Source organism: Pseudophryne corroboree, chromosome 2 (genome assembly GCF_028390025.1).
Source record: "Pseudophryne corroboree isolate aPseCor3 chromosome 2, aPseCor3.hap2, whole genome shotgun sequence".
NCBI lineage: Eukaryota > Metazoa > Chordata > Amphibia > Anura > Myobatrachidae > Pseudophryne > Pseudophryne corroboree.
Window position 1 is genome coordinate 841805286 of NC_086445.1, and position 11809 is coordinate 841817094.

Genomic DNA, 11809 nt, shown 5'->3' on the forward strand with positions numbered 1-11809 from the left:
CATCAGTCCAGTGACCAGTCACAGTGGTGGTGTCCTCTGCAGCCATATATCCAGTATTACTGCCGTATAATTCCCATGATACTGGCCTATAATTCTTGTGATATTGCCGTATAATTGTCATATAATTCTCGGAATACTGGCGTATAATTCCTGTGATACTGCCATATAATTCCCGTGATACTGGCGTATAATTCCTGTGATACTACCATATAATTACCGTGATACTGGCGTATAATTGCTGTGATACTGCCATATAATTCCAGTGATACTGTCGTATAATTCCAGTGATACTGCCATATAATTCTCGGAATACTGGCATATAATTCCCGTGATACTGACATATAATTCCTATGATATTGCCGCATAAATTACAGAATACTGGCGTATAATTCCTGTGATACTGCCATATAATTCTCGGAATACTGGCGTATAGTTCCAGTTATCCTGCCGTATAATTCCATATAAGTCCATATAATTCCGTATAAATCCAGTCCAGTGGTGCTGCCATATAAGTTCAGTAGTGATGTCCTGTGCTGTATATTATTTACTCCAAATAAAAGAGTTATTAATATTTAATCCAAATAATTTTTAGTGTTTGCCCTGTGAGGTGTAAGGGTATGCTCTCTTGTGCCGCATATTGGTGGTCATTCCGAGTTGTTCGCTCGCTGCTATTTTTAGCAGAATTGCTAATAGGCTAAAATCCGGCAGTTCTGCGCATGCGTATGCACAGCAGGGCGCACGCGCTAAGCAATTTTACACAAAACTATGCTATTTTACTCACGGCGAACAAAGCTTTTCAGTCGCTCTGTTGATCGGAGAATGATTGACAGTAAGTGGGTGTTTCTGGGTGGTAACTGAGCGTTTTCCGGGAGTGTGCTAAAAAACGCAGGCGTGCCAGCAGAAAACGCAGGAGTGGCTGGAGAAACGGGGGAGTGGCTGGCCGGACGCTGGGCGTGTTTGTGACGTCAAACCAGGATCTAAATGGACTGAGGTGATTGCAATCTAGGAGTAGGTCTGGAGCTACTCAGAAACTGCAAGGAAATACTTAATAGCAGAATTGCTAATCTTTCGTTAGCAATTCTGCTATGCTAAGATACACTCCCAGAGGGCGGCGGCTTTGTGTTTGCATTTCTGCTAAAAGTAGCTAGCGAGCGAACAACTCGGAATGACCACCATTGTGTTATATAACTCCAGAAAAATAATGAAGAACAAAAATTTGGAGGATAAAATAGGGAAAGATCAAGAACCACTTCCTCCTAGTGCTGAAGCTGCTGACACTAGTCATGGCAGAGACGATTCAATGCCATCAACGTTGTCTGCCTAGGCCGATGCCCAATGTCATAGTAGAGAGCATGTAAAATCCAAAAAACAAAAGTTCAGTAAAATGACCCAAAAATGTAAATTAAAAGCATCTGAGGAGACGCGTAAAATTGCCAATATGCCATTTACGACACAGAGTTGCAAGGAACGGCAGAGGCCCTGGCCTATGTTCATGGCTAGTGGTTCAGCTTCACATGAGGATGGAAGCACTCATCCTTTCGCTAGAAAAATGAAAAGAGTTAAGCTGGCAAAAGCACAGCAAAAAACTGTGCGTTCTTATAAATCACAGATCCCCAAGGAGAGTCCAATTGTGTCGGTTGCGATACCTGACCTTCCCAACACTGGAAGAGGTGGCTCCTTCCACCATTTGCACGCCCCCTGCAAGTGCTGGAAGGAGCACCCACAGTCCAGTTCCTGATAGTCAAATTGAAGATGTCACTGTTGAAGTACACCAGGATGAGGATATGGGTGTTGCTGGCACTGAGGAGGAAATTGACAAGGAGGAGTCTGATGGTGAGGTGGTTTGTTTAAGTCAGGCACCCGGGGAGACACCTATTGTCCGTGGGATGAATATGGCCATTGACATGCCTGGTCAAAATACAAAAAAAATCACCTCTTCGGTGTGGAATTATTTTAACAGAAATGCAGACAACAGGTGTCAAGCCGTGTGTTGCCTTTGTCAAGCTGTAATAAGTAGGGGTAAGGACATTAACCACCTAGGAACATCCTCCCTTATACGTCACCTGTAGCGCATTCATCAGAAGTCATTGACAATTTCAAAAACTTTGGGTGACAGCGGAAGCAGTCCACTGACAACTAAATCCCTTCTTCCTCTTGTACCCAAGCTCCTGCAAACCACACCACCAACTCCCTCAGTGTCAATTTCCTCCTTAGACAGGAACGCCAATACTCCTGCAGGCCATGTCACTGGCAAGTCTGACGAGTCCTCTCCTGACAGAGATTCCTCCGATGGATCCTTGAGTGTAACGCCTACTGCGGCTGGCGCTGCTGTTGTTGCTGCTGGGAGTCGATCGTCATCCCAGAGGGGAAGTCGGAAGACCATTTGTACTACTTCCTATAAAGCAATTGACTGTCCAACAGTCCTTTGCGAGGAAGATGAAATATCACAGCAGTCATCCTGTTGCAAAATGGATAACTCAGGCCATGGCAGCTGTTTTGGTGTTAGACGTGCGTCCGGTATCCACCGTTAGTTCACAGGGACTTAGAGAATTTCTTGAGGTAGTGTGTCCCCGGTACCAAATGCAATCTAGGTTCCACTTCTCTAGGCAGGCGATACCGAGAATGTACACAGACGTCAGAAAAAGAGTCACCAGTGTCCTAAAAATGCAGTTGTACCCAATGTCCACTTAACCACGGACATGTGGACAAGTGGAGCAGGGCAGACTCAGGACTATATGACTGTGACAGGCCACTGGGTAGATGTATTGCCTCCCGCAGCGACAACAGCAGCGGCGGCACCAGTAGCAGCATCTTGCAAACGCAAATTTGTTCCTAGGCAGGCTACACTTTGTATCACCGCTTTCCATAAGAGGCACACAGCTAACAACCTCTTACGGAAACTGAGGAACATCTTCGCAGATTGGCTTACCCCAATTGGACTCTCCTGGGGATTTGTGATATCGGACAATACCACCAATATTGTGCGTTCATTACATGTGGGCAAATTCCAGCACGTCCCATGTTTTGCAAATACAATGAATTTGGTGGTGCAGAATTTTTTTTAAAACGACAGGGGCGTGCAAGAAATGCTATCGGTGGCCCGAAGAATTTCGGGCCACTTTCGGCATTCAGCCACCGCGTGCCGAAGACTGGAGCACCAGCAAACACTCCTGAACCTGCCCCGCCATCAGCTGAAGCAAGAGGTGGTAACGAGGTGGAATTCAACCCTCTATATGCTTCAGAGGATGGAGGAGCACCAAAAGGCCATTCAAGCCTATACATCTGCCTACGATATAGTCAAAGGAGGGGGAATGCACCTGACTCAAGCGCAGTGGAGAATAATTTCGACGTTGTGCAAGGTTCTCCAACCCTTTCAACTTGCCACACGTGAAGTCAGTTCAGACACTGCCAGCCTGAGTCAGGTCATTCCCCTCATCAGGCTTTTGCAGAAGCAGCTGGAGAGATTGAAGGAGGAGCTAAAATGGAGCGATTCCGCTAGGCATGTAGGATGTAATTCGCTTAACCAGGATTCACGGGTGGTCAATCTGTTGAAATCAGAGCGCTACATTTTGGCCACCGTGCTCGATCCTAGGTTTAAAGCCTACATTGTATCTCTCTTTCCGACAGACACAAGTCTGCAGATGTTCAAAGACCTGCTGGTGAGACACTTGTCAAGTCAAGCGGAACGTGACCCGCCAACAGCTCCTCCTTCATTTTCTACCGCCACTGGAGCTGCCAGGAAAAGATCAGATTTCCAAAACCGCCCGCTGGCGGTGATGCAGGGCAGTAAGGAGCGAAAACTGATATCTGTTCTGGACTGAAGGACCTGCCAACGATTACTGACATGTCTTCTACTGTCACTGCATATAATTCTGTCACCATTGAAAGAATGGTGGAGGATTATATGAGTGACAGCATCCAAGTAGGCACGTCAGACAGTCCGTACATATACTGGCAGGAAAAAGAGGCAATTTGGAGGCCCTTGCATAAACTGGCTTTATTTTACCTAAGTTGCCCCCCCCTCAAGTGTGTACTCCGAAAGAGTATTTAGTGCAGCCGGTCACCTTGTCAGCGATCGGCGTACGAGGTTACTTCCACAAAATGTGGAGAAGATGATGTTCATCAAAATGAATTATAATCAATTCCTCCGTGGAGACATTTACCAGCAATTGCCTCCAGAAAGTACACAGGGACCTGTGATGGTGGATTCCAGTGGGGACGAATTAATAATCTGTGAGGAGGGGGATGAGGTCAACATCTTGCCTCTGTAAAGCCAGTTTGAGCAAGGAGAGATTGATTGCTTCTTTTTTTTGCTGGGGGCCCAAACCAACCAGTCATTTCAGCCACAGTTGTGTGGCAGACCCTGTCGCTGAAATGATGGGTTTGTTAAAGCGTGCATGTCCTGTTTATACAAAATAAGGGTGGGTGGGAGGGCCCAAGGACAATTCCATCTTGCACCTCTTTTATTTTTTATTTATCTTTGCATCATGTGATGTTTGGGGCCAATTTTTTAATTTGCCACCCTGTCTGACACTGCAGTGCCACTCCTAGATGGGCCAGGTGTTTGTGCTGCCCACTTGGGTCACTTAGCTTCGTCATCCAGCGGTGCAAATCTTAGGACAAAAATAATATTGTGAGGTGTTCAGAATAGACTGGAAATGAGTGGAAATTATGGGTATTGAGGTTAATAATACTATGGGATCAAAATTACCCCCAAATTCTATGATTTAAGCTGTTTTTGAGGGGTTTTTGAAAAAAAACACCCGAATCCAAAACACACCCGATTCCGACAACATTTTTTAAGGGAGGTTTTGCCAAAACGTGTCCGAATCCAAAACACGGCCGTGGAACCGAATCCAAAACCAAAACACAAAACCCGAAAAATTTCCGGTGCACATCTCTAATAATTATTAATTCCAGTGGTTTTGCCAATTAATTCCAGTGATTTGGATGTATAATTATTAATTTCAGTGATCTTGCCAATTAAATCCAATGATTTGGACATATAATTACAGTGATTTTGCCAATTAATTCCAGTGATTTGGACGTATAATTATTAATTCCAGTGATCTTGCCAATTAATTCCATTGATTTGGACGTATAATTCCAGTGTTTTTGCCAATTAATTCCAGTGATTTGGACGTATAATTATTAATTACAGTGATCTTGCCAATTAATTTCAGTGATTTGGACGTATAATTATTAATTACAGTGATTTTGCCAATTAATTCCAGTGATTTGCACGTGTGATTCCACTGATTTTGCCAATTAATTTTAGTGATTCGGATGTATAATTATTAATTACAGTGATTTTGCCAATTAATTTCAGTGATTTGGACGTATAATTATTAATTACAGTGATCTTGCCAATTCATTACAGTGATTTGGACGTATAATTCCAGTGATTTTACCAATTCATTCCAGTGATTTGGACGTATAATTCCAGTTGGAATTGTTTGTGTCGCTTGGCTTAGTTGTACAGCTACCTCACTGCACCTCTTCAACATCTTTGCATGAGGTGCTGTTTGGGGCCTAGTTTTTGAAAAGTGCCATCCTGTCTGACACTGCCATATGAGTCCAGGGGTACTGCTGTATTAGTCCTGGGGTACTGCTGTATAAATCCACCAACTGCAGAATTTAAAAAAAATGACTGGAGTGTGCTGGAGATGCTGTCAGTGGACCGAACAATTGTGGCCCACTCTCGACATTCAGCCACTGCGTGACACTACTAGGTGGGCCAGGTGGTTGTATCGCTTAGCTTAGTCATACAGCAACTTCGGTGCACCTTTTTTTCTTCTTTGCATCATGTGCTGTTAGGGGCCTTTTTTTGATATCTGCCCTCCTGTCTGCCACTGCAGTGCCACTCCTAGATGGGCCAATTGTTTGTGTTGCTTGGCTTAGTCATACAGCTACCTCATTGCACCTCTTCTACATCTTTGCATGATGTGCTGTTTGGGGCCTTTTTTATATCTGCCCTCCTGTCTGCCACTGCAGTGCCACGCCTAGATGGGCCAATTGTTTGTGTCGCTTGGCTTAGTCATACAACTACCTCATTGCACCTCTTCTGCATCTTTGCATGATGTGCTGTTTGGGGCCTTTTTTTTATATCTGACATCCTGTCTGCCACTGCAGTGCCATGCCTAGATGGGCCAATTGTTTGTGTCGCTTGGCTTAGTCATACAACTACCTCATTGCAATTCTTTTTCTTCTTTGCATGATGTGCTGTTTGGGGCCTTTTTTTTTATATCTGCCCTCCTGTCTGCCACTGCAGTGCCACGCCTAGATGGGCCAATTGTTTGTGGCGCTTGGCTTAGGGTGCATACACACGGTGAGATTCGGACTTATCCGATTCTCACCGTGCGACAGGGGGCCGGGTCGGCACTTAGCCAGTATCGCAAGCACATAATGAGTGTGCTTGCGATGCTGGCTATGTGCGATGTCAATCCTGACTATCTCTTCTATAGAGATAGCCAGGATTGACTTGCCTGCACAGCCTATTTTTTCTGCCGATGCCGACCGCGCGGGGCCGCGCATCGGCATCGGATCGGGATCGCAAGGTGACTGTCACCTTGCGATCTGCACTATCTTTTCTTCCGATTCTGACTATATAGTCAGAATCGGAAGAAAATATCTTACCGTGTGTACACACCTTTAGTCATACAACTACCTCATTGCAATTCTTTTTCTTTTTTGCATGATGTGCTGTTTGGGGCCTTTTTTTTATATCTGCCGTCCTGTCTGACACTGCAGTTCCACTCCTGGATAGGCCAGGTGTTTGTGTTGTCCACTTCTGTCGCTTAGCTTAGTCATCCAGCAACCATGGTGCAACCTTTTTGCCTAAAAACAATATTGTGAGGTGTGAGGTGTTCAGAATAGACTGTAAATGAGTGGAAATGATTGTTATTGTGGTTAATAATACCGTAGGAGCAAAATTACCCCCAAATTCTGTGATTTTAGCTGTTTTTATGGTTGTTTTTTAAAATCATCCAGATCCAAAACCCAAAACATAAAAGGGTGGTTTTGGCAAAACCAAGCCAAAACCAAAACATAAAAGTGGAATTAAACCCAAAACACAAAACACGAAAAGTGCCAGCCGCACATCTCTAGTTTTCAGGTTGACCATGTCTACCCAGTTTTCAGGTTGACCATGTCTACCCTTCAAGAGGATTGTAGATGGCAAAAGTTCAAAGTTGCATATACTGTACAGTACAGGGTCTGATTCGGAATTGGACGCAGTTGCACCATGACTGCATCTTTTGTCACAGCCACAACTCTATCTACAGATGGAGTCACACTAGTCGTGGCTCCATTTGTGCCTGGGCACTCCCTTTTACCACCCCACCAAAATTGTATCTCTCTATATGCCTGATTCATGATTTTAAGCAAAGCAAAAAGTGCACAACTGTTCAAAACCAAGTCACATTGCAGGTGGGACAGATGAAACATGTGCAGAGAGCTTTATATTTGGGTGGGGTGTATTTAAACTGAAGAACTATAAATTGCAGTGTAAAAATAAAGCTGTCTAACATGTGTGGGCTACATGCAAAAGCAATTAGTATTTACCCTGCACAGACACAATACAATGATCCCCTTGCATGGCAACATGGTTTGTTCCAGACACAAGTTACAGTACTTGCTTTTTTGCTTTACTTACAAACATGAATCAGGCTCTGCAGTATGTGTAATTTTGCTACGCGTCTTTGAGCGGTACCATTGGAGAGGAAGCAAAATGCTCATACATTATGCGCATCAGGTCCTCAGTGTATTAAAAAGCACAAAAGAACCACAAAGAACATTGGCCCTCATTCCGAGTTGTTCGCTCGGTATTTTTCATCGCATCGCAGTGAAAATCCGCTTAGTACGCATGCGCAATGTTCGCACTGCGACTGCGCCAAGTAACTTTGCTATGTAGAAAGTAATTTTACTCACGGCTTTTTCATCGCTCCGGCGATCGTAATGTGATTGACAGGAAATGGGTGTTACTGGGCGGAAACACGGCGTTTCAGGGGCGTGTGGCTGAAAACGCTACCGTTTCCGGAAAAAACGCAGGAGTGGCCGGAGAAACGGTGGGAGTGCCTGGGCGAACGCTGGGTGTGTTTGTGACGTCAAACAGGAACGACAAGCACTGAACTGATCGCACAGGCAGAGTAAGTCTGAAGCTACTCTGAAACTGCTAAGTAGTTAGTAATCGCAATATTGCGAATACATCGGTCGCAATTTTAAGAAGCTAAGATTCACTCCCAGTAGGCGGCGGCTTAGCGTGTGTAACTCTGCTAAATTCGCCTTGCGACCGATCAACTCGGAATGAGGGCCATAATTTTATGCTTTATTCTAAATCAGGCCCAAAGAGGTCAAAGCAATAAAGGGACCTATTAAACGTGGTAATAACCAATGAAGTCTATGATATAACTAGTCTTCTTGACAAGTACAATATAGCACAGTCTTCTTGTTATGCATTTCAGCACTTAAAGCAGGCTACAATTGTTTTTTTTAACAACACATGTTTTGTAAAGTAGCAAATGCATGATTCATTTTATTTTGTTGCATTCAAAACTACTTTACATGATTGCCCTCTAAGCTAATCAGATCTATATTTAGCAACCGAATGAGTCAGCTAGTGTTTTATGCTCCGATACCAGGTTGTTTTTAGCTGTTGATATATTTAGAGAGCATTTTACTGCTGTCTAATCTGCTAGCATGATAAAAGGTAGAAATATGGTTATTGATTCTTACTGAGATTCTGAGGCCCTTGAGATGCAAAAAGAATAATAATGTTATCATTAGATTTTCATTTCAGACAAGAGGACAGTGAGGACATTTTAGATATTTTGAGGCCAATTACATAATTTCAATAAAATTGTAGTCATTAATATGTAAAAAGAGGTATGCAATAACATATTACTACAATGACATTTTGTTCTCATATGATGTTTTTGTCATTGGCATCCTCTTTCTAAAAATTAAGAAAGGGTTCCCTTTCAATTCAATATACAGTAAGTAGATATCTAGTCAGCTAATCACGTGGCAACAGCTCAATGCATAAAAGAAGCCAAGCAGGATGGGATGAATCGTGTACCACATTGTAAGAGTTATACATCCCGCCCCTTATCACATGTATACCAGCATTTATTAATACCTTATGCATGAATAATTATGCAAGTGACTGGTTAGAGCTGTCCCTTGCAACGAGAAGACTTCTTTGTTTATGACCCGGCAGTCCTATAGCGCAAATGCTGCCGCCGACCAACTGTGGCGGATTTACCGCATGACAACCCAAGCAAACACCTAGGGCCCAGCAGGTCCCTGGGGGCCCAATGATAAGGTACTTGGACGCATGCTGCTCTGTCTCCTCATGCACTGTGTGTTGTGCTGTGCTGCCTGTGACGAGACTGAAGGCAGCGAGGTGCGCCCGCTGGCCCACAACTAAGGGGGTAGGGGGGCTAGGGGAGGCATGTGACCTGGGTACTGGATGGATGGGGGCACTGTGATTTCTCTGCCCCCTCCCCCCCCCACACACACACCTGGATGCTGCAGTGCTTTGCAGGGATCGGAGCTCACAGATTGATTATGATGTCTGTGACGGTCTCTATCTATTGAGTCCCGAGCTACTAATGATCCTGCCTGCACGCTCTGATGTCCCGACCGGCTGGCTGCCTGTGGCTGCGTGGCTGAAAATCTCACTGCTGACAGGATGACCTGCTGTAAAGTCAGACAGTGAGTAAATGCTATTCCAGATGACAGCTATTGAATTTCTTAATAGACCCCTTCAGGATCTAGGAACACCAGCAAACATTGAGCTTTTGGTGGCTACTGGGCACTAGACATCTGGCGTTTGCTCTGCATTCTTTTGGACCCATTTACTTATTTTGGCATTGGCTGTTTTAAAGTCAAGTTAAATAAAATATGATGGTATTTCATTTTATCAGTATTGTGCTATTCTTTCCCTTTATACCTGGAGATGCAGAAAATTGGCATGTCAGCAGAATACAGTATTGATGTACACACCTGTACACACATGCTGTAGGTGTAGCACTCTCACCTGATATGCAGTCTACCTGTACAGTAGTTCATAATGACAATTTGTCATATCTGCATGCATTAAGCTGACATGTTATACCAGTGGCGGAACTAGCGAGTGGTGGACCCAAGTGCGACAAAATGCTTTGGGCCCCCCTCATCCCATCCAAGTCCACCCCCTCACCCCTGGAGAGGATCTGGTGAGGGGGACCTGCTCAGGGCCAGAGAAATGGATACCTAGCAATAGTGCCGTAACTAGACATTTTAGCGATGTGTGCAAGAAACGGCATCGGAGCCCCCCATCTATTTAAAAAAGGGGCAGTGCGCGCCTTAGGCGCGTGCAAAAAATATAGGGGTGTGGCTTCGTGAGGAAGGGGTGTGGCCACAAAATAATACCAATTCATATAACAGTGCACAGTAGTCCATTATTCAAATTACGCCGCACAGTAGCACCACTACACCAGGTAGAGCCCCTTTTACACCTTACAGCAGACAGATTCCCCTTTTTACACATTACAGCAGATAGCATCCCCTTTTTACCCATTACGGCAGACAGCGTCCCCTTTTTACACATTACTGCAGACAGCATACCATTTTTACACATTACGGCAGACCGATTCCCCTTTTTACACATTACAGTAGTCAGCGTCCCCTTTTTTACACATTACGGCAGACAACGTCCCCTTTTTACACATTACAGCAGACAGCGTCCCCTTTTTTACACATTAAGGCAGATAGCGTCCCCTTTTTTACACATAACGGCAGACAGCGTCCCCTTTTTACACATTACTGTAGACAGCATCCCCCTTTTTAAACATTACGGCAGACAGCATCCCCTTTTTACCCATTACGGCAGACAGCGTCCCCTTTTTACACATTACTGCAGACAGCATACCCTTTTTACACATTACGCAGACAGATTCCCCTTTTTCACACATTACTGCAGACAACGTCCCCTTTTTACACATTACAGCAGACAGCGTCCCCTTTTTTACACAATACCGCAGACAGCGTCCCCTTTTTTACACATAACGGCAGACAGCATCCCCCTTTTTAAACATTACGGCAGACAGCGTCCCCTTTTTACACATAACGGCAGACAGCGTCCCCTTTTTTACACATAACGGCAGACAGCGTCCCCTTTTTACACATTACGGCAGACAGCGTCCCCTTTTTACACATTACGGCAGACAGATTCCCCTTTTTACACATTACGGCAGACACCGTCCCCTTTTTACACATAACGGCAGACAGCGTCCCCTTTTTTACACAATACCGCAGACAGTGTCCCCTTTTTACACATTATGGCAGACAGCATCCCCCTTTTTACACATTACGGCAGACAGCGTCCCCTTTTCACACATTACGGCAGACAGTGTCCCCCTTTTTACACTTTAAAGGCAGACAGACAGAATAGAAAGAAAGAAAAAATAGATTATACTTACTGTCTCCGCTGGCAGGCTCCACGGTGCAGCAGCTTCTGGCAGATCCCGGGCAGGGGAGAAGGGGGAGGAGCGAGCCGTAGCAGCACAGTGTAATTTCTGGAGGCACTGCTGCTGCTGTCCCTCTCCTTCACCATAGGCTGTCCTCCACCGCTGTCAGAGCCAGCCTTAGGCATAGGCAAACTAGGCAATTGGCTTGGGCATCTGGTATGCCTAGGGACACAAGCAGCTTCTGCTGATTAAAATGATATGCGGCATGCCTATATTCTGTGTGCAGAATTTCGTATGCAGATACAGCCACAGTCGCACACAATATATAGGCATGCTGCATATCATTTTAATCAGCAAAA